Source organism: Hemicordylus capensis, chromosome 3 (assembly GCF_027244095.1).
Source record: "Hemicordylus capensis ecotype Gifberg chromosome 3, rHemCap1.1.pri, whole genome shotgun sequence".
NCBI classification, from domain to species: domain Eukaryota; kingdom Metazoa; phylum Chordata; class Lepidosauria; order Squamata; family Cordylidae; genus Hemicordylus; species Hemicordylus capensis.
Genome location: NC_069659.1, coordinates 168,935,089 through 168,962,296, shown reverse-complemented (window position 1 = coordinate 168,962,296; position 27,208 = coordinate 168,935,089). Strand labels below are relative to the sequence as shown.

Here is a 27,208-nt window from a genome sequence, read left to right as displayed (position 1 = left end):
TTGAGTTTCTCTTTCACAACAACCCTATGAAGTAGGTTAGGCTGAGAGAGAAGTGACTGGCCCAGAGTCACCCAGCTAGTTTCATGGCTGAATGGGGACTTGAACTCGGGTCTCCCCGGTCCTAGTCCAGCACTCTAACCACTACACCACACTGGCTCTCAACATGTTCTGTCTGGACTGTGGCTTCCTGTCCTGTGTACAGGTTTCTCATGAGAAAAATTAGATCTTCTGGGACACCCATTTTCCTAAAGATATTCCACAACTTGACATGGTCGATGCAATCGAAGGCTTTTCTGTAGTCAATAAAGCACATATCGACTTCTTTTTGGAATTCTTTGGCTTTCTCAATTATCCAGCATGCATCAGCAATGATGTCTCTTGTTCCTTGGCCTTTTCTGAAACCAGCTTGAACATCCGGCATTTCCCTTTCCACGTAGGGCTCTAATCCGTGTTGGATGATCCTGAGCATTATTTTGCTAGTATGTGAAATTAAGGATATTGTGTGATGTTTTGCACAATCTGTTCAGTCTCCTTTCCTTGGTATGGGTATGTAGACTGACCTCTTCCAATCTGTTGGCCACTGTGTTGTTCTCCAAATTTGCTGGCATAGTTTGGTTAGGGCCTTGACGGATTCTTCTTCTGTTGCCTGCCATTTCTTTAACACTCTTTAAAAGAGTCCTTAAAACACATTTTTAAGCCAAGCTTTTAGTAATCTGTGAATGTTTTAAATTGTTTTAACAGCTTTTTAATTTTGTTTTTGTTGTGTTTATTTTTGTGAACTGCCTAGAGCCTTTGGAGTCTGGCAGTATAAAAATTAAATAAATAAATAAATTCAGTTATTCACCTTTAGGGAGCTGTCTGTTCTCTTAGCTCAGTTACTGTAAAATTAAACATGGAAATTAACTTCAATGTTAGGCTACACAATACTTTACTAGGAGACCTAAGAGGTGGTCAAGATGCTACATAAGTAAAGTAACAGACATTTCCACATTATAAGTTTCCACTCCAGTACTGTCAAGTCTGAAACCCTCACATTGTAATGGCATCATCACAGAATGGTGACAGCCAATAAGAAAACTCATTGTGTAATGATGTCATATCACATGGCCAAGTCTGCAGACATTACCACACGAAAACAGAAATTAAATTCTAGAAAGTAGCTGAGGCACGGGTAAAGTTAAAGTAACATGTAGCTCAGCTGTCAGGGTATCTCCATGCTCAACACAGAGAACAAAATTGCTTGCGTTTCCTCACAACACAGAGAAGGTTGACCAACATGTCTGCATCATTAAACACGAATGTACATAGAGTCCCAGTCCTATCATGCATCTCAGTCTGTGTACACAGATGTTTAGGGATGTGGATTTAGCATCCATACTTTGCAATTAGTACATAAAAATCATGTCTGAGGCATAAAGTATGGCACTGCCTCCAGAAGTACTACGAGAGGGAAGGTCAGCAGCCGCCTCTCTCACCAGCTGGGTATTAGTAAAGCAGAGTTGAAATAACTTGACATTCATTGTTTTACAGGATATCTACGAAATTTTAATCATTCCTTCTGCAAAATGCAGAGGTAACCACTCTGCATTCCAGATCCAACCCTACTGCATTGACACCATAGTTTAAAATTATAAATACTAATAAGCAACTAATTTTTCTTCAGGTGCTGATAAAATGGAAAGAACCTGCAAATATTTCTAGAACTGTCCTTCCCATCTTGCAAGTTTACAATGGGATGTGTAAAACACAGAACCAAATCTGCATGTTAAAATCCCCTCAGCCTACAACACATTTCAAGTTCACTTGAGAGATTATCTATCTATCTATTTCTTCTAGGTGTGCCCAGGGAAAATGCGTCCCGGCAGCCCAGCTGATTGGCTGGGCTGCAGAGGTGCCTGTTTGGCTGGCACAGCGCACCCAGGAGAATTTGGCCAGCGGCAGGCCAGGCTGTGGGCAGTGACGATGGCCGCAGGCCAGGCCTGGCCCGGCCACAGAAGTGAGGCAGCGGGCCCGGGCAAGGCGGCGGGCCCGGCCGCAGCAGCAGGACTCAAAGAGGCCGGCCGCAGAGGCTAGCAAGTGGCAGCAACGGGCCTGACAGGATCGGCCGCCAAGGCAGCACTCGGCCCGGCGGTGGCAGAACTGGCTGCCGAGGCCAGACGCCCGCGGGAGGCTGGGGTGGGAGGGAACCGGGCAGTGGAACTTCCGTGTTCACCGCCCAGGAGGAGGAGCGGTGGCTGCCGCCACTGCCCAGTAAGTACTGTAAAATAAAATGCAGGGGGAGGGGAGGGCAAGAGAGAGTGGGGGAGAGGAAGAGGGAGGGGGGCAAGAAGGAGGGGGCAGGGGGAGGGGAGGGCAAGAAGGAGAGGGAGGGGAGGGCAAGGGGAGGGGAGGGGAGGGGGAGGGGAGGGCAAGGGGGAGGGGAGGGGAGGGGAGGGGGAGGGGAGGGCAAGAGAGAGTGGGGGAGGGCAAGAGGGAGGGGGAGGGCAAGAAGAAGGGGGAGGGCAAGAGAGAGTGGGGGAGGGGAGGGAAGGGGAGAGGGGGCAGGCAGGAGAGGGGGAGGGGAGGGGAGGGAAGGGGATAGGGGGCAGGCAGGAGGGAGGGGAGGGCAGGGCAGGGAAAGAGTGGGGCAGGGGGAAGAGGGACATGGGGAGAGAGGGGCAGGGGGAGGGGAGGGGAGGGGGAGGGCAGGAGAGACTGGGACAGGAGGGTGAGAGAGTGGTGAGGGAGGGGAGGGGAGGGGAGGGGAGGGGGCAAGAGAGAGTGGTGAGGGAGGGGAGGGAGCGAGAGAGTGGCGAGGGAGGGGAGGGGGCAAGAGTGAGTGGCGAGGGAGGGGAGGGGGCAAGAGTGTGGGGCAGGAGGGAGGGGAAGAGGGGCAAGAGTGTGGGGCAGGAGGGAGGGGAAGAGGGGCAAGAGTGCGGGGCAGGAGGGAGGGAAAGAGGGGCAAGAGTGCAGGGCAGGAGGGAGGGAAAGAGGGGCAAGAGTGCGGGGCAGAAGGGAGGGAGGGGGATACAGCTAGCCCCAAAGAGAGCACACATTCTCTGTGCGGGTTGGCTAGTTTGTTATAATATAGTCAACACTATCATTGAGCCTCCACAATTCAAAAAAGAACTGAAGTTTCAGTAATGCAAAGTAAAAATCCCTCTGCTAGGAAGAGAGACGAGTCTCGAAAAATATATCTACTACAGGAAGGTGTGTAAAAAAGGCAAAGATAATCATCAGGACGCGGTTTCAATTAGCTTTTTATTGACTTTAAAAGCAATGGTTGCATTTCTCAGCAAACATGCTCCTGGAGATAGCATGAAGATGCTTTCTAAAACATTTTAAGACAACATAACAAGATCACTGGCCATTTTTACTTGCACTTCAGATGGCTAATGAACCAAAAGATGGACTTACAGAGGACAAAAAGAGACTTAACATCTTGTATGCTCATCACAGCTTCATCAGATGAGATCCCCCAAGGGAACTTGAAAAGGGAATATCTCAGACACAGAGCATATCATTATTTAAAACAGATGTGAATGAAGATGAAGTTCATTTGCCATCATCGATATCTATAGCCAACACAGACAACCATTATTTCCCCAAACAGCAAATAACAGTGACACCAATCAAACTTGTCTGAAAGGCCATTGAAGTATGTTGTCTCTTTGCCATTAAAAGCCAACAATCATAGTTTGGGTATTCTGTTACAATTAGCAGGCTGATTACTTCACCATCCAAACACACACTAGGAAGAAAACATAAGACTAAAGGCCATACACTGGCTGATATCCTGAAGAGTTCCAGGCTAATGCAGCAAGAGAGTGAGAGAGCGAGAGGATTTCAACAACTTCCCCCAGAAGCCCTCTGTTACCTGCAAATATGTCCCTGAGGGCTATGGAACCCTCAGGGACATATTTTTCAGTTGCCATAGAGAGTTTCAAAGGAAAGGAGAGGACATCAAAATTTGCCTTCACTGCTGAGCCAGCAGTGAAGTTGGATGAACTTTTCAGAAACGTCAGTGCTTCATTTGTCAAGGTATCAGACACTGAAATTCAAAGCTCCACAAGGTTCCAGTTCACATGCAAAAGACATGGGATCAGGGGCAAGCCTTCTAGTTATTCTCCATCAGTGCAAGATTCTCAGTACCTTTCATGGACATCATGTTTCTGACGTTCAGCCACATGCCAAACTACCAAGAATCTATACTCAATGAACAAAAATCGCACAAAGACGGGCAAGCTCTTGCCTTGGGTAAATCACCCACTCCATATACAATACTATCTGCTACTACTAGCACACACACATTTAAGAAGTGTTCTTTATCACTACCTAGATACTGATGTATAGGGCAGTATAAAAATGAAACATACAAACAAACCTCCATTTAAGGGTACACTAAGAGCAGTCACAAGGCTCTGAGTATTCCTGCACAGAAACAACCCCCAAAGCCTTATCTTTTCAATGCTTTTTTTCAGTTGAGCAACAACCTATCACTTTTTTATCACTAAAGCTAATAAGAAAAGAAAATTGCATCCGTTGTATCTCCAGTAAGTTAAAGCAGGTGTTTTCTAGGAAGCTTTAGAATAGATAGTAATGCGATAACATTGTGGTAGGTGCATTTTGGGGGTCTGGTATGCTGAACACCTGGGTTCTGGTCGCTATTGTGGTTCAGCTTCACAGTTAGCCGATGAGCAAAATGAAGAAATAGCTGTTGCCCCAACACAGAGAACTTCATGAAGGCTATTAACTATAAGCGACAGGTGATTTTTATAGCATTTATTAGTCTTGCTTCATGTTGTACTAAAGTAGGGCATTTGACCAGTTAAGTGTTGTCAAATAATAATGAAATCTTTTACACATTAATTTATCAGAACAGTAAAGATGACTAAAGTGGACTATGCTAAATTTCTATTTCTAGAAAGCCACCTTACAAGCAGAATGTTGCCGGTTCAAATCCCCGCTGGTACTATATCGGGCAGCAGCGATATAGGAAGATGCTGAAGGGCATCATCTCATACTGCACTGGAGGAGGCAATGGTAAACCCCTCCTGTATTCTACCAAAGAAAAAACACTGGGCTCTGTGGGCACCAGGAGTCAAAATCGACTTGACAGCACACTTTACCTTACTATTTCTAGAAGGCTTCAGAATCCAGTCTGTTCTACAAGCTATAAAGTGGGGCTTGACAAATCCCAAGCACCAGGAAGCCATGGCACCTAGACATTTAACCATGGCATCTGCACTAGGATTGTCAGAGGCAGAGTTACTTAATCACAACTTTACTTGTCCCGGGCAGCCCTGTATGCTTCTTGTAAAGGGATAAAGAGAAGCCCATTTAGCTCGCCCTCTGCAAAATCTGTCAGTGAATCTGGTAATTTTGTCAAGCATCCACCGACTGGCTCCCAAAATTGGGGGGCTGGCTTCTAAAAAATTTGCCAAGGCCTGCTTTAAAGAGTACTTTGTCAGATCATTTCGATTCTCCTCCTCCTCACAAGTGCCACCTAATGGTGCAGCAGAGAAGCAACTTGTGCAGCCTAGTGCAGCAAGAGGCTGTCAGTTCGAATCCCCACTGGTATGTTTCCCAGACTTTGGGAAATACCTATATTGGGCAACAGCGATAAAGGAAGGTGCTGAAAGGCATAATCTCATTCTGCACACGAGGAGGCAATGGTAAACCCCTCCTGTATTCTACCAAGAAAACCACACGGCTCTGTGGTTGCCAGGAGTCAACACTGACTCGACAGCACAATCTTTCCTTTCTTTCCTCCTTACTACAAGTGAAATTGCTTCGATGGCAGTCCAAGAATTGTGACCTGTGCCACTGTAATCATCATGTACACTTCATACATCTTGCTCATCCCTTCATGATCCTGTTCAAAAATATCGGCAATTAGAGCACACAGAGTGGCGAGGCCACATGGCATCATTCAGAAGGGAGAGGGCAGACATTTTCTGTAGAGATTTTCTGAGTCCATGGTGCTAAATGAGGGGTGCTGACTCCTGCAAACTGGGGGACAAAGGGTCTCTTACTTCTTCCACTGCTATTAGATGACCCCCATGATGCAATATAAAGGTAGACAACCACTTATAAAGAGGAATTCTCTGAACATCTGAGCAGTTGATTGCCTGGTGTCCAAATCCTACACAGAAGTCCCAAATCCAGACTGAATGTACATTTTCAAAGAACAGGGCAACTTGCCCAAGATTCAAAATAGCCTATACAACCTCAGGAGGTCAGGGAAGGCACCCCTACTTATACAAAGAATAGCCACCTACTTCTGTAGAAAGAAGTACTAATACATAGGTGAGGTACTCAAAATAAAACTTTGTTGTTCTTGGGGTAAGTTCATGCAAGCATCTGGGGAGTCATTGGGCAGTCACGTTGAGGCATTACTTGTATGAACCAACACCTCTAAATGGGAGACTATCTACACAACCACCATGGTTTGGATGATCACAGCAGCTGGAAAAATTCAGACCACATATTCAAAAAGTTGTTTACACAGGAGGGAGCAAACTTGTTACAGCAACAACATGAGTCCTTGCAGTGAAACACTCCGATAACAGGAGAAAGTATGCACAAGTAGTTATTTCTGCGCTCTATGTGGGGCTGCCTTTGTACATAGTCCAGAAACTACAGTTGGTACAGAATGCAGAAGCCAGATTAGCCTCTGGACAACATGAAGGGACAATATAACACCGGTTTTGAACGAACTGCACCGGCTGTCAATATGTTTCCGGGTGAAATACAAAGTGCTGGTCATTACCTATAAAGCCCTTAGGAGCTTGGGAGCAGGCTATTTAAGAAAGCGCCTCCTTTGTCATGAACCCTGTCACCTGTTATGATCTTCTGGAGAGGTCCGGTTACGGTTGCGACCAGCTCGCTCATTTGGCGGCGACTCAGGACAGGGCTTTCTCTGTGGCTGCCCCGGGGCTTTGGAATATGCTCTCGGCTGAAATAAGACCATCTCCTTCTCTATTTGTTTTCAGGAAGACCCTCAAGACTCTCCTGTTCTTGCAAGCTTAAGTAGAATTTTAATAATTTGTTTTAATAACTGTTCTATACTTTTTATTGTGTCTTGTGTATTTTAATCTGTGTTTTTTAGATATTGTAAACCGCCTAGAGGTGTACATATTTGGATAACTTCATGGAGGAGAGGTCTATCACCGGCTACAAGTCAGAGGGCTACAGGCCACCTCCAGCCTCAAAGGCAGGATGCCTCTGAGTACCAGTTGCGGGGCAGTAACAGCAGGAGAGAGGGCATGCCCTCAATTCCTGCCTGTGGCTTCCAGCGGCATCTGGTGGGCCACTGTGCGAAACAGGATGCTGGACTAGATGGGCCTTGGGCCTGATCCAGCAGGGCGGTTCTTATATCAGGCAGTATAAAAATATGATTGATAGATAGATAGATAGATAGATAGATAGATAGATAGATAGATGATATATAGGCTAGGTCAAGCTGACACACTTGAAATTTCAGCATATGGGCAACATAGACAGTCTATTTGTAATGACTAGGCACAGTATGCATCCGATATTTCTGCAGATTCATTCTAGAAACACAGAATAGAGAGCAACACAGAATTAGACACCCTTAGGAACTCAGCTTTCATTCTACAAACAAGTTTCCAGCACGCATGATTACACGAAAAAGCTTGGAAACACACAAGCAGCATGCCCTGGAGGTTAAAGAGCCTACAGGGTTAAAAATGGCTTTAAGTAACTAGTGGGGGGTGACCTGAATGCCTGCACAGCTCTTGACCTCACAACTAGCACAACAATTCATTCCCCCTCCCCAACCCATTTAACGCCACAATCTTGCCTCTACATCTGTTACCCCTCCCTGTTATGCAGAAATCTAAATGAGTTGTTAATTCATTCTGATCACAGACTTTGGATTTGCTCAGTGCATGTGTTTTGCTCCAGTAGAGAATACACAAATCTGTGATGTACACTTAGACATAAAAGAGCATATTTGCAGAGACTGCAGGGTATATACGCACAGCAGGCAGAAGACAAAATGGACAGAGAAGCATTTGGACTGTGCAGGAATACATATCTTGAGAGACGGATGAGGACAAAGGTTCGAGCCAGTCCTCCCCTGACATTCACCGTCCATCACTTCCTTCTCTGCTGATATTTGCCTAGCCAAGACTTGTGGTGGTTTAAGAGAGACAAACAGCTGCAGCGTTCATGACTTCCCTCCTTCCTCCCATCCCCACCCTAAGAGATATAACATACCACTTTCGAGAACCACATGCTATTCACTGAAGCAACTTTTCCTGCCAAGACTCTCAACAGAATTGTGTTAGCGATATCAACTAAAACAATCACTTTGGCATTATGATACCTCAAACATTCCTCTTCCTTGGTTCCTCCACCCACCCCTTGCTTTTAAAACTATAAGAAACCTCTCTGTTGTGTTTAAATAAGAAAACAAGTTTTATATATGGCACCAATGCATAGATGCAGTGTTGCTCAAAATGGCTTTAACCAACTAACACACTGGCTTGTTTTTAAGTTTTTAGACCAGAGAGAAGGGAAGATGTGCTTATGTTTTTCAGACATAAACTAGCATATTACCAGCAAAAGTGAATCTTTCGCTGCATACAACGCTAGATTTTAAATCCAAATTCATCGTACAAATAGAACATATTCTGCATAAGAGGCTAACCAAAGTCCAACAAAATAGTTCAGTATTGTTCCTTTTGTACAGCATTATGGCTCCTTATTGGAAAAATGAGATGACTTGTGCCTCCCCTTCCCTGCACTCATGGAGACTGCAGCTGTATTAAACAACCACTAGCCAAAAGTGGAGGTCAAGGTCTTGCTGCTACACCAATCCTAGTTTTTCCCAAAACAAGTTTTTGTTTTTTCATGGAAAATTCATTATGTGTTTTTTTTTCCCTTCCATGAGAGAAAAGGGCAAACCACTAGCTATGCCTTACAATAAGACAGGGGAAGACACACAAGAAAGAGACTTTAAAACTGAAACTGACATACTTGAACACAAGCAACCCAATCCATACTTTCAGCACACGGATCCCAAATGGGGGCGTGGACATGGCTAAGTCCCTTGTGGCAACTGCTTTTCACACTGATGCAGGGTGCCATCAGGGCTGCCCACCGACCCCATTTTACTAGCCCTGAGTATTCCAGGGATGGCCACCTGAGACTCCCCAGCTGTTGTGACTGGGGATGATGGGAGCTGAAGCCCAACAGCAGCCAGAGAGCCTCAGGTTGGCCACCCCTGGAATATTATTTCAAGTAACCAAGAATAGAGTCTGAAAAGCCAATAAGATCTAACTGGCTCCACAGATAATCGACTGCTTATGCTGGACCCAGCTCGGACCTGCTAGCTCACCAAGCCCCAGCCCTACCCAACTGATTCTATCCTGCCCCGGCCAGGGTATCAATGCTAACCCTGCACCAGCAACTCCACACTGGTCACCTGGGAAGTTTCCTCAAGTGCCAGCTGTGACAGAAATGTGCCACATACTCCTCTGCATTAGCTACAATTAAACTTTCAGAACAGGAAGCAATGGAGTAGTAAGCAGTTTATTGCTAGTGAAGTAATGGTTATGAGTTCTGAACTAATCCCATGGAGGCCCATGCTCAACTCCTCCACTCAGTTCATCTCCAGTCACTCTCTCTGACTAGCCTACCTAACAGGATTGCTGTATGCATAAAATGGGGCAAAGAACCTGATACAATGACCTGAACTCCTTGAAGGCAAGGCTGGATAGAAATTTGATTTTTAAAAGATAGATATATTCCCATAGTCTTTTCATTATTCCAGTTAAGAAGGTTAAATAGTTGAGTTGCCATCTCATTCAGCAGCTTCCTAGAACAAATTTCAGATTAAAAACAAATTGTGCCCCACTGAAGCAGGGCCTTCATGCCACCTCGTGTACTGGTCTGTGTTATCTATAGCAGGCCTTGACAAATTTTCTTTGGATCTAGGAGACAGCCCAAACATTTGTGTACCAGACAATGGACACTTGACAAAATTACAAGACTTATTGATGGACACTGTGGAGGGGGAGGTGAACTGGGTTGCTCTTCATCCCCTTTACAAGTAATATACTTAGAACAGAAACAGGGCTGTCTGGGACAGATATAGATTTTATTAAATAACTCTACCTCTGAATACCCCAATCTAGGCACCAGAGTTAAGTTTATAGATGCCATGACTCTAGAATTGGTCAAGCCTTCATCTACAGGAGCATCTACTCCCACAATGCACCTGTCCGGTGCTTCTTCCAGATAAGCATTGACCAGCCATACAGTGCAATGGATCGTGGCAGTCAGTGGGGAGGCTCCAATGGATGCAGAACAGGCCTTGGAGTTAGAGAGACAGGGCCCACTCATGTCACTTGCCCAACTAAAAAAATGTCACAACTCCCCCCCCCCCCAAAAAAACAACCCCTGGTGCTAGTGTTTGAATAACAGGTTATCCACTTTCCTGATCTCTAGTAGCAATTAAGATTTGTACAGACAAACAGACTGGAACCTTTTGTGAGCTGGAAAGAGAATTCACCCTCCCAGGCCACAAAGAAATATGCAGGTACAAGTAGGTAGGCCTATTTGTTCTTATAGAAAGGTCACAGCTGATGAACTGCATTTTCTAAAACAAAAGGTGGTGAGCCACTCCAAACATTAGTGTACTGGAGGGGTAGGGTATAAATATTTTAAATAAATAAAAAGAAGCAGCACAGTAGGCTTGAGAGGAATGGTGCACTGCTGTGTCAGTCCGAAAGCTTGTGCAAAGGCAAATATGTCTGGCTGGCAACCACAGGACAACAGTGCAGCCCAGGACAACCAATGGACACACTGCTACCTCCTCGCTGAAAGCTTTCAGCCCTAGTTAGTTGTGTGGTGCACTACAAAATAAAGCCACACATTTTCCCAACACAGCACTCACAAATGCCTCACAAGACTAGGCATTCTGCAGATCTAGCCTTGCTCCCTCAGATGGCAATAGTAAAAGGTATGGCCATCTGGCTGTCTCTCTCACCGCCTGTGCCTCCATAAGGCAATGCAATAGAAGAAACTTCATTACATAGCAGTGAAAGAGCATGCCCCAAAGAAAACTGTTCCAGAATACCTTCTGGCCCTGATGAATCCTCTTCTGCACAAAAGGAGGAGGAGATCTCAACAAAACATCAAGTGCATTTTCCTTTAAAGGGACCAGAGAAGCATTCTCTGGCCCCTTTAAAAGATCTTGCTTAAAAACAGTCTCTGGAAGGAATAACCTTCCTTCTTAATAAAATTAAAAGAGAAAAGGCTCAACAAAGGCAGTTAAGTTGTTCTGTTTGTATTAGCGGAACTATCCAAAAAAGCCCAGCAGCAGAGCCTGAATATATCACTTCATATGATTGGCCTCAACTCTCAGCCCATCCTCCCTTTGCATGCCTGGCTGGCTGACAAGACTTTTAGATAAATAACAGCAGTACTGTTCACTTTCCAGTTTCTGAACTCCTTTTCCAAGGCAGCATCGGAGTTCTACTGGTTAGAGAATTTCCTCCTCCTCCTCCTCCTCCTCCCTTCCACACCTCCTCTGCTCTCTGATCCAGGGCCCTATGCAGCATGACACTTCGAGTCTCTGTCCTAAGGGTGCCTTCAGACCAGCTGTTCCCTACACCATCTGCAGCTGATATTAAAGAGAGGAAGGGGCCCAGTTCACACCACACCCTGGGATGTGTCACAGTTTCTGGTCATTCCTGTGCAGACAATACTGAGCTCAATACTTTCTGGACATTGCCTCATCCTCTCTTTTTCAGTACGGAGCCCTCTTTTATTTTTATTTTTTTTACAGTGCATATTTACCACTTCACACATGTGTCTAGACATCTCGTTAATACTGTCTGGGAAGTTTTTAAAGAAAAGGCGAAGCTTGCCTACTTCACATTCCTATAGGAGAGCTATTTCATTATTCTGTCGCCAGGTGCCCCTCCCCCATTTATGTCATCGTAACATTTTGACCTGGCTTCCAAGCCCACCCACAGTCTTTCATGGCTGTTTACAAACAAATAAAAAGGATAAATGCCATTTTCAACAAACTGGGCCCAATTTATTAAGGAACTGTATGCAAGAATATGAACATACATAACTGAAAGTGAGCTTGGGCTTGTATGGATTAGAAATTGATTGCCTACCTGAGGAGGAATGCTGGCAAGGTTGGTCAACTTTCTGGAGCCAAAAGATGAATATGTGATGTCACATTCTGCATGCAAAACATGAGTTCTATCACTGATCTATGACCCTTCAAGATGGTTGTGAGAGTCCCACCCAAAAGAGTGCTTTTCTCTGGAATGACAGCCCACAATTGCTGCTATTTTTCTGGTGCTTGGGAGACAATCAGGGAGGACAGACTAAGGATTACAAGAATCAACAAACAGCATGTTCTTGCTGAGGGGGGTAAGGAAATATCTCTTGCCTGTAGAGGTCAAGTGCAGGGTCCTGCCCAGCCATCAGAACCTAGAGTCACCCCTGCCTAGAGCTATTTAGGACAGAGTTGTGCAAATTCAGTATGCACTCTGAAAAACAGTTTCAAGCTTTGCAAGATAACATTGCAATTTTGGGGAGGACAAATGCAGACGTATGAGGATTAAGCAAAGATATTGTAGCAGGACAATATGAGATTAAAACCTACATAAACTGTTAGACAAATTTTAAGATTTTCTTTTCTTTTCTCAGATGCACATAAAAAAGAAGGAAGTGACACATTTTTTCAGTCTCCTGTTCGACAAGCCCCTGTCTGAGGAATGCAACATTTGGCCCCCATCCCAACAGTTCTATTAGTTCCATGATCCAAGTTGTGCAGAGTATAGATAAGGAGTTACGCTTGCTGCCACCCATAGCTTCTTCCCCAGCTTTACCTTAGATTTCTTAAGGGAAGGAACTCCTGACCCCAGCGGTGGTATCCGCAGTAGCCCTAGTGCCATTAGGAAACTCCGTGCATGACCTGAGAGCAAATAGAATTGGCCCAGCCCTCTTTTCCCCCCACCCAAGAGCAGAAAAGGAAAGTGACATCATCGTGCTTGCGCATGAGGCAGAAGGGAAAATATTGCTGCTAAGACAGTAAGCTCTCCAGTGCTCTCAAATCTAAAGTGAAGGAGCAGAAGAGGGAAGGGTGAAAGAAGCAAAATATTTGTCCTACTTTGCCAGGTATGATGACAGTATATTTTAAGACTTCCAATGATGTGCTAGTACATCATTTTTTAACCAGCAATATGCTTTGACAAACATCAAGTGTGCTGTGTCACAAGGGAAGAATTCAGGCTCTGTTTACTTTAACTGCACAACCGAGAAATGTCTGTACCATCCCATCTCCAACCCTTTTCAGTGCAATTATTGATGCTCTGTGTGTGTGTGTGTGTGTGTGTGTGTGTGTACACACACACACACACTTTGCTGCTTCTGTTTCATTTCAAGGCTGAAGTCTAGTCAGAAAATGGAGCTCACATACCAGGGCCATATAAAGAAACCTTGCAAGCCTGCCGCGAATGCCTACCTGCCAAGATATTGGAGGGAGATGGGGAGGGACACCATGGAAACAGACATCTCCATCCCACTCCTCACCACATGACTTTTAAATTGGGCCAATTTGTTTCCCGGCTGTCAGCCAATCAAAACAGGATTTTGTGAGCCAGACAACCTAACTCACAGCACAGAACAACAAGGTGTTACCCTTCAGCATCTTTTACATCTTTGTTCTTGATCAACCTACCCATCTTACACACTTTTCAAAGTAAAGCACCCCCCAGCCCCCAGCCCCCAGAAGGCAGGAAAATGCTGCTGGTGCTGGAATCAAACAGCTGCATTGTTGAAACATCTTTTAAAAATGATCTGAGTCTAACCAAAACGGTTACACCCTGTGTTTAAGAAATGACTACTCCTATTCACAAAGTCAAGCATCATTTGTCCCACCCATCATGAGAAGCGCATTTCATATCAGACCATTTACTTAGCTAACCAACTCTGTCCTCCAGTAAGAAAAAGGAATGGAGCGGGTCTAGGTGGTTTTAAAGCATGACGTTTGCTTGATTGGCATGTGTCTGGCGTAACAGCTTATACACATGCTTTTGATGTAAATACAAATGCTTCCCTGAAGAGCTCAGTAATGCTTATTCAGATATGGGGAGAGGAAAAACAAACACAAACAGATTTGACAGTAAAAAAAAAAAAAAAAAAGCAATGCATTTAAGAATAGCTGAGAGCAGAACTCACAGTGAAAACTGACAATGCCAACTACAGTGTGTTTATCCAGATTACACATTCCACTGTACTTGTATATTTAGAGACCAACACAGCCAGCTTTTAAATCAGCTGAATTGCCGCAATTATTATTAAAGTATGCATAATGGTGCGAGTTTTGTTTGTAGGAGATGGGAATGCTGAGAGGGTGAGAAAACTGCACAACAACAAACAAATCAAGCACTCCTTATTTAAGCTTTTTATTAAGTGTTTGTTTCCCTCTCCTCCCACTTCTCACTGTTAAAAAAAGTTCATCAGAAGTTCTGAAGGCAACAAACCAAATAAGAATCGGTTCTTTCTGCATATAAACTTCCTGCAGCGACACCAGCTCATGGCCCCCAGGTCAGTCCTCTCACGTTACCACCAGCTCAGAGAGACCAACAGCAGCTTCCAGGCTGGACCTCAAAATATTCATCTAAATGCAAACTTCTCCCTTTGTCAACTCCAGCTAGGTCTACCTTAATTGAAGGGGGAAGCGGGGGGGGAGGGGGGAAGCCACACAGGCCAGCTACCCCTTCCCCTCCCCCTCCCTCGCCAGTCGCATGAACTATGGACTGTGGCAAGTGACAGTTCCATAGCATTATTACCAGAACAATAATGACTGTAGCACAAGGAACACAATTAACACCAAAAGTGTCATCAAAACCTTAACTCTTTGCTCTCCGTTTCTCCCCAAATAAACAACTGGAGGAGGGGGAGTGACAAACTAGTGCAGCACAAACTCCCAATTCAACCTGCTGTTGCCTCCCCCGCTCCACCTCTGAGCCAACAGTTTTGCCCAGTGCAAATTTACACGGTTAACATGCATTATTTGATAAGGATTTCCTATAACTAGACTGAGGGCTTTTAAAACCAAACCAAACCATGAACGTCTCGCTAATAGTAAGCATTCTTTGCCTGGAGAAGAAAGAAAACATTTTCTCCCTTTTTTTTTGCCCAGTAAAAAACAATAACCACCCCAATATCTAGCCTAAACACTTCTTTATACATAGATTTATTTATTTTTTAAAAAAAAGAAAAAGACAATGCACACTGATTGGGTGGGACAGCAAAGGGGAGATATATCATTTATATATCCCTGATGTTTATTCCGAGAAGAAACTAAAGAGACACAGACCTGTATAGGAGCTGCACAGCAGAAGAGATTCTCTTTTCCTTACAGAGTCCCTCTCTTTCTCTCTTTTTCACTCACTTACTCAGCCACACATTCACACACACCGGGTGCCTCATACACACACATACAAACTGCCCCCCCCGCACTCCCTCCCTCCCAATCTTCCCTCATCTGCTCTATGCAGTTCTCAGGAAATGAATGGGGAGGGGGTGGAAAGGGGGGGGGCAACACAGAAAACTGTTGTACTTGCAAATGACTTACCCGGATCACATGATGTGCTAAATGTAGGGTGGGCCAGTGGGTGGAGGCTCCCGAAACAAGATAGGGCACAATGTAGCGCAAGGGAACCTTACCGGGGACGCATCGGATTGCATTGGGGCCCCGGCTAGGGTGGGCTGAAGGGAGGGAAAAGAAAGGGTGGAGGCGGGAGGGGTGGGGAGAGAGAAGAGATGCGATGCGGCAGAGGCGGCTTCTCTCGCCTTGCCCTCAAGGTGGGGGTGGGGGGAGGAGAAGGAGGAGGAGGGCAGTGGGGCTGGGTTGGGAGGGGAGGAGACACAACAAACCCAAACAAAAGCACCCCCCCGTCTTGCTCCACCCAAAAGCGGGGGGGGGGGGAAATAAAGGAAGCCCCAAGCAGGCAAGTCTCTCTTTTTTAATGCATGTGATGGATCAGCCAGAGCTGAATTGCTTTACTGCCATGGGAGGCAGAGTCCCCAAACAATCAATTGGAGGCGGCGGAGGAGGAGAGAGGAGGGAGGGACCAGGCATCTGTGCTGCTAGCCCAGCCCTGGATCCCCGGTGCACGGGCAGCCCATCCCCATCCCCGAGAGGTGGGTGGGAGGGGAACACCCACACAAGGAAACGCCACTGAGCTGGCAGTGGTTGCTACGCTGGGGCTGGCGCCTGCCTTCGCTCGCTTGAACTCCCTCTGCCTCCGATTTCACTCTCCGGATTGCCTGCACTGGGCTGGCAAAGGACGCGGCAAAGCCAGCCGAAAGGAAGGAGGGGGGAGAGCCATTGCTTGCTTCCCCCGCACCCGCCTAGGAGGGGCGACGTGGCAGGGGATCAAGGGGAATAATTCGGAGCGCGGGCGGGGGAGGAGTTGCTGGGGAGAGCGACTGGGAGAAGGAAGTGGAGGCAGGCCGGAGGTGCAAGACCAGGTCGCGAGAGACCGACGCTGGCTGCCCGAAGGATGGCGGGATGGCGGGGCCGCTCGCCAGGCGAGCAAGGCTGGGTTGACTGGGCCGCGAGCTTGCCTTCCAGGATTGTGTTTGCCAACTGCAAGGGGGACACGAGACAAGGCTGAAGGAAGGAAGAAAGGAAGGAACACTCTTTTTAGGGAAGGTTATGCTACCACGTGCAGGTCAAGTTTCATGAAGAGAAGGGCACAGTCGTGACTTCAGGGGAGTCATTCCTATATAGGGGTCTAAGAGTGTGGATTTTAAGTAGAGGCTCCTGAGAGGCCAAAGGACCCACCCAGAGGAGGCTGCATTCTATATCACTGCTCTGGTCTAGACTTTGGCTCCAACTGCATTGAGTGTGATTGAATTATTCAGTGTCTCTAGACTCAAGAATTACCCACCTCCCGAGGTGGCATGCCCAGAACACTGACTTAATCGGAGGGGGATTCTTTGTCAGCTAGTTGTTCCTCTTAGACCTTTTGAGAATTCAGTTCTGAGGGCTCAAATATGCCCTGGTAGCCAGCTCCAAAGCTACACAACATCAGGGACAAGACCCCACCTGGCTCTCACTTTGTGCTGGGGTAAGCAATCATCAGACTCAACAAAGTTGCAACTGGGTGTAAGTAAGAATGAGGTGTACTTCTAATTTTAATTCAGAAAGCAGTACGCCTCAGCTATCAGAAGCGAACTCAAGTTCGTGACAGCTGAAATATGCCTAGTGCAGATGATACTCGGACTGGCCCTCCCAAAAGGATAATGGTGGAGCATAGCTGCAGACATCCGGGGCGTAACAAGGCTGGAGTGGGCCCAGAGACAAAATTTTAAAATGGGCCCCTCGCTGATACACACACACTTCACAATATATAGTCATGTGACTTGCATGTGGGGGGCCCCTCGAGGTGTGGGGGCCCCCAGGCAGCTGCCTCCCCTTGCCTAATAGTAGTTACGCCCCTGCAGACATCTCTTTCCTTCCGGTGCACTGTCTTGCCACTGCTTAATTACACAGAGAGGCTATTCTCATGAACAGCCAAGCCTAGGCTTGGCTGCCCATGAGAACGCCGAGATCCACACGAATCCTGGTGGTGCCTTGGTGCCAAATCCTGCACCAAAGCCTAACTCTTCGCAAATGCACCCTTAACACAGCAGCTCATGCTGACACATAGGCAGGTGCCTAGAGCACCCAGTGCCCACCCCCTGGTGGAATCTCCCAGTGCACTGTGCTCAGCAAGCAGTGCACTGTGGGATACTCAGTCCCAGCCTCAGAGCAATCTGCCCTGCTCCACACAGCACGGAGCAGTGGGAATCATGTGGGAGTGCTGAGCACACTCCCACCAAGCAAAGAATGATCGTCTGGGGGGAAGGCAAGGTTTGAGAAGACTTCCCCCTGCCTGCCAAGTAGGTTGTGTGTGAGTGGCCCCAGGGCATTCTACTTTCTACTAATACTACTTTAAAGTACTATTTATACACATATTGAGGGGCAGTTCAGATGAACTCCCCTCTGTGCAATTAAGCAGTGGTGAGTTGGCATGCCAGATGGAGGGAGATGTGTGCACAGTGCACGTATATTCAAAAAGTAGATTTTATATCATGCTGTGAGTGACATTGTAAGCATAAAGACTATCTGAAAGTGTTAACTTTATAGGAAAACAAAAAATAATAATTCAGCTTAAGTATGTGATAGACTAATAGATTGCAATAGGTTATATTCAAAACAAATTGTGACTTTTTTCAGTCAGAGCAAGTCACAAACTGGGTATGAAATAGATATTAAAGTAGTATGTAGTATATATATATATATATATATAATATAGAAAAATAGTGTTAGAAATTTGTTATGGTAAGCATTGTACACATTTATTTGTATACTGCCTCTCAAAGTGGTTCAAGAGCAATTAAAAGCAGAACATAATCAAGTCAAACTGTACAATCAGCATTATCCAGCCAAATTAAGCACTTTTAAGTCATATTGATTTAATGACAGACATCTAAGTACATGATTATCTCTCCACCACTGAAATTAATAGGACATAGAAATGCTTAACTTTATCTGAATGAAGCCCAGCATAAATAATTTGGGAAAATAAGATTAGGACCACACACAAAAAGAGTGGCAGAGAGTAGGACCAGTAAATAAGTTCTCTGTGTTTCAATAGAAAGCTTGCACGTTCTTCCATCACCCCTATTTTAAGTTTGGCCATGGTCTAGAGCGGCCTGATGTAGTAAGCTTCCTCACACTAAACAACGCTGAAGCTGGCCAGTGTCTCAGTGGAAGATTTTACATACCGTTCCAATTTCACCAGAGAAAAGGTGACATATAAGTGCAATAAATAAATTTTTAGCCCAGACTATGATTGCTGGGATGCCTGCTTTCACCAATCTGGCATTGCAAAGAATCTGCAGAGCTAACTGAGCTGGCTCCAGATTGTGGGAAGCATATGATCCCTGGGTGGTCAGGCATTGGCATGGCTGCCCAATACCTCCTCCCTTCACAGCCCATGATGATGATGTGGGGAGTAAATGGGGTGTAACCAGAGAGCAGCTGTGTTCTGGTCAACTCCAACTGCTAAGTGATTCCTGGGAATGTAGGCAGCAGCGGGTGCTCTAAATTGAGCAGCATAGTGAATTGGTCCCTGACCAAATCCAGACTCTGCACATGGCATTAAGCCATGAATACCCCCTTGCACCCCAGAAATCACTGGAGCGCAACTGATCTGTAGGGTCCAGCACGTCTCATAAGCAATCACTATTAATATTAATCTAGACAAGCTCCACAGACATTATTATTGAGCTTTTTGGAGAAAAAACAAGCTTCTCTAAAACAGTAGAGATCTAGTTATTATTTCCATGCAGTAGTTCAAGCCAGAAAGCTGGTAAAAGGGGAATCAAGAAAATATTGTCTATTATACTGTGGTTTGGGGAAATATGAGATTTGCTCATATGGGAGAGGATGTCCCCCATCACCCACCTGCCCTGATGCTGCCACTTGCCGCTCTTGCAGGGCCAGCAGGGTGGGCAGGCAGGCAGGTGGCAAAGTGTCTCCCGCCACCTGCCCACCCTCATTGCCACTGTTACCCTCTGCATTGTGATGGTGGTGCAGATGGTGAGTGAGCAGGTACAGTAGTGCACCCAGGTAAGTCGGGCGTCCGGACCGCCTCTGCTGTGAGCCCCCCCCCCCATTGCGAGCCACAAGGCCAAACCACCGCCCTTTGCAAGTATTCTAGTTACCATGTGCCTGGCATCTCCCCACCCCCCATTGCAGTAGCAGACAGAGCGGGAGCAGCTGCTCTGCTCCATCCACCACCGCTGCCACGGAGGGCCTGCTCAGGCTCATCCCCACCCACCCCTGGCTGCACACATGGCGGCTAGAATACTTGCAAAGATCAGTGGTTCAGCCTCGCGATGGCAGCCCCCCGCCGGGCCTTTCAAGACCCCCTGGACCCTGAGGCCACAGGCCAGGGCCCCATGGTCCAGGGGTAAGAGCACCTCCAGGAGGGCAGGTGGTGGGGAACATCTGCCCACTCACCCACCCACACAACCCCGTCCCACAACCCCGTCCACTGGCCAGGAGGGTACTAAGTGGGGCATGAGTCAAGTGGGCGCACACCCAGGCCCTAAGCCCAGTGTCTTCCAGAGCCCCACCCCTGCGGTTACAGCTTCCCCATCCCTTTCCCCTCATGCAACTCTGCCTTACGATCTGGGTAGGCTACAATGCGGTGTTGTTGAAGTGGGGAGCAGCAGCGGCTGGGTAGGGGGTCCGTGCCAGATGCAATGGATCCGTGCCTTTACCTCCTCAGTGCAGCCTGCCTCAGAGGTAGAGCAACCAGCGCTGTGCAACTGGCAAGGAAGGAGGGGCTGCCCCAGCAACGCAATGGACAGAAGTGGCAGCGGGTGCTTCACACATGGGGCCAAGGGTGAGGCTGGCCCAGCCAGCATTCTGTCACACTCTCCCATAGGGCTGCCAACCCTTCATTGCCAGAATGAGAGAGACAAGTTTGGGGCCAGGGGGAGGGTTGGGGCAAGGAGCGGGCAAGTGAGTGAGCGGGTGGGCAGGCAGGGGTCAAGCAAGCAGGCGAGTGACAGGGAGGGGCTGAGCGGCCGAGCGGCGGGGAGGGGTGAGCGGACGGGGTGCAAAGGAGCAAGCAGGCGAGTGAGCGAGCAGTTCCTCCACACCAGGCCTGCTCAACTTAGGCCCCTCAGCTGTTTTTGGACTACAACTCCCATAATTCTCAGCCACAGCAGCCAACAGCCAGGAATTATGGGAATTGTAGGCCAACATCTGCAGGAGGGCCGAAGTTGAGCAGGCCTGCTCCACACCCACATCATCATCTCCACAGTGTCTCTTGCCGCCCTACTCCATTGCCAGTGATTCTCTCTCTCTCTCTCTCACTCCCATCCTTCTATCTCTCTGAGGGCCTTGATTGGAATCCCCTTTCTTCCCAGGGATCGCACACCTGGACTGCGCCTCCTCCCTTGAGCAGAAGCAGCCTGATCTCTGCACAAAGCTCAGCCTGCCATGCCATCCTGCAGCACCCTGCAGTCATGCCTATCCCCCAACCGAAGGCCGCCAGGCTTCACTGGCCAGCCACCCCACCTCCTCTGAGATCCTAACTGTACCAATGTGTTTCACTGAAAGAGATTAGTTTCCTTTTTGCAAGTGATTCTGTTTGGGGTGGAGTTCTTTGTTTCATGTTTTCATTTCTAGGAAATATTGAGCGAACAGACGCCAAATTCATTTTGACCTGCTTCTAGTTTGCTATGTTAGTGTAGAAGTTAAGGAATAGGTTTCTTACACTATGAGGTCATTCACACAATCAAAGACTGTGTTCTATTCAGGTTTGGGAGCTGTGTGTGCTCCCAATTTTCAGTTGTGTGGGAAGCAAGGTAAGAGGAAAACCGTCGTAGAAGTGATTGTGTGGAAGCAAGGTAGGAGGAAAAGCTGCCCAGGTTTCCTCCTACCTTGCTTCTACACAACCGAAATTTTAGAGCACATACAGCTCTTAATCCTGGGTAGAACACAGTGAGCCTTCTCACGATCAGTGAGAAGGGTTACTGGACATTTGGGCAGGAAGGCTGCTGGAACTTACCACCCCTGCAGACAGTTGCCAGTCTGTGCCCACACAGCCACTGGCTGCTCCTGCAGGTGTGGAGGTTTGGGGCTGGGATGCATTGTCCTGCCCCCAGAACTCCCATAAGGCACCCTGCAGATGCATTGTGGGGATCCCCCAGCACTTGCCCCAGCTCCTGTGTCAGCACCTAGCCTGGGTTAAGAGCACCCTCATGCCCTTAACCCTGACTAAGCAGTGAGCTCCCTAATGGGTTTGTCACCGCACCGCCACCAGAAATGGCTCGACTCATGGCAATACACACATGCAGCCAAGAGTGGGCTTGCCTGTTCTTGGCTGGCTGCACGTGTGAACAGCCTCAGGTTTTGATTGTATGAGTGACCTCTATGTATCATTCACTTGCATATGGGCTCATTTTAACAGGAGCTGATTAGGTTTCCAGTTTTCAGCTCATTTTTCAGCAAGACCAAGAACAGAAGCCTAACAATGGGCTGGGGAACCCAGTGATGATACTCAAATATACTATGCATGTCTAACCTGTACAGAATAAAATCAGCTTAACAGTAAACTGTACAAAGTCCACTGCAGTGCAGTCTGCCCTTTAACTTGCAAAGTAAATACAAAATGTAACAACATGCAACAGTAGGATAGCATTTTCTCAGATATAAATATTACTATGCTTCATAGTTCACTATTTTAATATATAGTTATATCACTTGAGAGCCAGTGTCAGCCAGTAGTTAATGCTATATAAGAAGCTGCCTTATACAACATCTGACACTTGGCCCATCTCACTCACTGGAGCTAATTATTTATTGGGCTTGTGCAAAGCTTCAGCTGAAGCTGAATATGCCACCTTATTATATCAAGTGGAGGTGGGGAAATTGACATGGAGTAAGTTGATCTAGATGCAACCAAGGGGCTACCATTTTCTTTGTAAAGTGTAATTTTGCATTCCAACTTTAAGTCAATTCCTGGGTTAGAAATTATTTCAGGACTGAGGTCAGGCCATGCTAGTTTGAAAAGTTCTATTTTGAGAAACACAAGTAATCACTGAGGTGACCAATCATGGTAATAGAAAATAAACCCAACCTAAATAAATGTGTTTAGAGAAAAAGAAGCAAGTGGTGAATGGGATGGTAGTTAAGAAGAAGAAAAATGAAATTACGTCCCACACATCCTTCTTACTAAGAAGATGAGTCCCTTTTACCAGAAGAAAAGCAGACTTAAATGCAATGCCAAATTTTGTTTATACATTTATGAATTGTAAAGATTTTGAGCATCACACATTGTGACTGTGACTAAACTTAAGAACAGCATTCTGAATTACAATTTACTGCTTAGCATAATGCATCATAGACCTCATATGTTACATAAATTCAGCTAACAAACAGAGGACATTAGGCATGATGTTATTCATAAGTAATGTAGGGATGTGCATAACGTTTCAGTGTCGAAATGTTTCGACTCAAAATGAACCATTTCAAGTGTTTCAAGCTCAAAACAGAACACCCTTTAAATAAAGGGTCTGTTTCAAGCTCAGAGCAGAGCAACACCATTTTGATTGAAATGTTTCAGTGTTTTGAATACCATTTTGGAGGCCTGTTTTTCTATTGCTGATTGATTTTCTGGCACTGGCTTCTGATTGGCTTGAGATCTTTTTGCTTCCTGGTTGGTTTGTTATAATACAAATCAAGTGTTGTCATGGGCAACTGTGCCCACAATGGCTGGGGGTAGGTAGGTGGGAGAGGGGAACACATAAGGAGAAGGAATAAGGAACACATAAGGAAGAAGGAATAAAGGAAGGTTTGATTTTGTGGTTTTCTTTTCTCAGTACTCAGTATAATATGATGTGCTGAGAAAAGAAAGCCACAAAACAATTGCTGCTATAACTGTTTGGTTTTGCTGGATCTCAGACTGACGAAAGGTGGAACTGGGGTGCCTGCCTTGAGTTATTTGTTTGTGAGATAGTGCTGTGGCAAGAAATGGACAGTTTCAGCTGTGCTCTGTGTATGCGTGTATGTGATATTTTTTGATGATTGCTGTGATGAGCTCCATGTCTGGCCTTGAGACTAACTTGTGACTCACTCACTGCTCTGGTCAGTTGCTCTAGTTGAGCTTAGGCTGTGCTTGCTGCTAAGGGTGCTACTGTGGCAGCTGTTGCAATGCAAGGAAGAAAGGAGTCATAATTGTGTGTGAGAGAGCAACTTGTGCCAATGATGTTACTGCAGCGCAGACACTGCCAGTTACTTTGGCTGGCAGTGGATTCTGGGTCAGTGATTCCTTTTTGGCCATTTTCCGACTGTGTTTGAAATGTGTGTTCTGTGTTGGGAAAGACAGATTCCCTTTTACTGTGTGCTTCTGCAGTGTTTTTCAAGGCAGGGTTGCAAAATTCATTGCAAATTGCAAAATGCAATGGAAAACTTGTGTACATACATTCTGTGAGTGCAGCTTGTTTCAGCCATAGGGAACAATGAGGAAAGTTAAAACACTCCATTGTTCCACATGGGTAGCTCCTAGGGACACCAAAGTATGTTGTGTGATAGGCCATGATGGGTGCTATCCAGAGGCGGATCCAGGATGAAATTACAGGGGGTGCAGTGGTCCCTCAAATTTTTTTCATCACTGCGGAATGAGTTTTGTTCTGGGCGGATGTATCAAGGTACTGTGTGCGCAGATGCATTCAGAGTGGGGCCTTCCTAATTCAACCTGAGCGGGATCTAAAATTAACTGAGCGGACATCAGAAAACTTGTGAGCTTGCGCACATGCGCACGCCTTAGAGGGAACAGTGAGGGGGTGCAACAGGAATAACCCCCCCCATATAAAAATATTGGGGCTTGGATTTTCTCTCTCTTGCAAATGCACTATACCAGGGGTGTCAAACTCAAATCTGGTGGAGGGCCAAATTGGATTCTGATGAACCTCTGGGGAGCCAAACATAGTCTTACGCTAACTTCTGCCACCTTGCACCCACCTCACACCACTTTCTCTCTTCCTCTTCCCCCACTGCTCTCATTCCCTTTCTCCCCCGCCCCTTGCCCTGCCATTTAAATTGTTGGAGATAACATTCCAGTGCTCACGCGGGGCATGCTGGAACTTCCAGGGGCAGCAAGGCCCCTGATCCCTGCAGCCCCTGCTGGCTGCCGTCAGTTGTGTGGGCGGCCAATCTGGCTGCGCAGGGCTACCTCTTGATCGCCTGCAGGGAGAGCGGGCTAAGCCCACTCTCCCCACAGAACCCCCTTCAGCGCTTCACACCGATCACGTGAAGCGCCTTATCAAATATTTCACTTTGAGCTCTTCCACACAAGACTATGCTCTAATCACCTGCAAACCAACATTCAGGGTGTGATCTTGCTTAGATAGCTACTAGTCTATAGAGAGCTGTGGGATCGGCACACTATATAGACCAGGTATTACATTAGATTAACTGTATTTAACATTTAATCATATTGACCATTACATTAGTGCTCAATTTGCCCCTTGATTGGCTGAAAAGCTATCAGTCACAGTCTTAGACCAGTTAACTGTAGTTGTCAGTGTAGGAAAGTAGCAATGCCCCCCGCCTCTCTCAAGTCCCCATGCCTCTGCTTCCCCTCAGTAGCTCCATCCCTTCTGTCAGCAGCATTGCCTCCATTTCTTCCCCTCCTTGCAATCTCAGCTCTCTCCTCCCCATGCAGGACTTGGCTAAGAAGACCACCTGAAGTGGGGAGGGGCTTGGATTCTTGAGCACCTATTTGCAGTTTAACTGCAGTTTCAAATTTCACACTGCTTGAAAATACTACAAAGGATTTGCCCCCACCTGCACACACAGAGCCCACTCGTTTCCTTTCTTCTCCCAAACACAAACATTCATACTTTTTTAAAAAAATGCAAGCCTCTTTTCCCTCCCTCTTGCAATATAAACATTTCTTAGGCTGCAATCCTATGCACACAACAGTTACTTGGAAGTAAGCCCCCATGAGTTCATTAAGGCTTTGCTTTGAAACTGTATAGAATTGGCTGCAATTCTATGCAACATGTACTTTCCAAGCTGTGCCTATTAGATTGCTCATAAATGGATGTTGATAATCTTAGAATTCTTAAAAATTAAAAACAAGCATTTCTATATTAAAGAGACACATTTCTGACAAGATACGTTCAAAATTGTCTGATTCGTAATTTCAGTTAACCATGTTTTATTTGGAAGTTTTTAAAAAAAACCCTTCTTCCCAAGAGGTGAGAGAGTGAGAGAAAGATGAGGGAGCTAGCAACAGGCTTTCTTAAAGTCTCAGAACAAGGTGGAAGAAAAGACATAGCTGAAAAGAACTCCCCAGAGGAAGTGTGAGTCCACCATATCCCATCTCTTTCCCAGCCCATTTTCTAGATCCCTGAGTATTACTAAGATTTGCAAGCCACATTTTCAAACAGAAAAAGGGAAAGGAAACCCCAGCAAATACTGGAGAAATCCAAGGCTTGGTTAGGCGCTTACATTTTCTGAACTCCATTTGCTTGCAGACTGAGTGCCCCCATTTTGCAAAAACTACAACCACATTTCGCAAAACGTGGAACACCAACACAATGTGCTAATAAAAATGGGGCTTCCAGCTTCCTTCCAGCCCCATTCAAAAACTGTGCTTGTCTCTAGATGCTTCCGATTAGTGATCAGGTAAACCAATCATAGCTGAGCTATTTCTTATTGGCTGAGGCTCATGGAGAGGAGAACCTGGAAGTGGCTCCTGGAGAATGAGCCCACCTTGTGGCAACAAACAAAAAGCTGATTATTGGCTAGGAGGCTTTTTAATCTTAAAATTGGGGAGGGAATTCTTATGTTGATGTAGTCCATCAAGGTCACGGAGCCTGGAGCCCACCCTCAACACACAAATTCTAGGTCTTGGAGCAGTAGTCTTGAGAGAGAGGAGAGAGAGAGAGAGGATACACATGTTACCGAATTCAAAATGATGCCTGCAACTTATAGTTAGGTGAGTAACATGGCAGCAACCACAGGTGAAATCTTTAGTGGGGCTGTGCCCACTTTGCCCCTACACAGGAGCCACTACTGCCTAACACTGTGTGTTAGCAGGCATCTTATGCTGATTTGCGGAACTTGGAGAAACCTTTAAGTTGACAGGAAATCAATTTAAATACTTATTTCTGAGAGATTGTGTTACTAATTCTTTTTTCAAACCTTCTCTAATGACTAAAAGCACAGAAAAGGTGTTGAGTTTTGCGAAGCCAATCAGCCCTATAAGCACCCATTTAATCTCTGATATAGAGATAAGAGAGGCTCTGCTTCTGCCGCCTATCTGCACAGAATCCATTAGATATCAGGAGGACCTCAAGGGGCCTCAAAGTCTGTCCACATTGATCTGATAGCAGGACCCCCGTTTGTTTGGTCTAGAGACACCATCCTTTATCTATCTGAAATGTCACAGCACATACATGCCACCATGCAGCAAAATCATTATAGATTACAGTCAGTTTCAGGTGGCAGATTAACCAGCCTCCCACCCCCACACACACAATAACCTTGAAAGAGAGTTTACTATTGAATTCCACGTTGCATTAGTAAAGACATGAAGCACTTAAATATTATAGAGCTTAGGTTGGTAGCATATTTCTACAGTCA

General features: G+C 46.2%; 1 protein-coding gene across 1 annotated transcript in view; it reads right to left on the bottom strand.

The window, feature by feature from the left end:
* KLF12 (KLF transcription factor 12) overlaps positions 1-15,660 on the bottom strand; it is a 298,698-nt gene extending 283,038 nt beyond the window's left edge. Inside the window, exon 1 of the mRNA XM_053312269.1 lies at positions 15,620-15,660. The gene's annotated coding sequence lies outside the window, so the exon portion shown is untranslated. The remainder of the gene's footprint in view (positions 1-15,619) is intronic.
* Between the last annotated feature and the right edge of the window lie 11,548 nt (positions 15,661-27,208).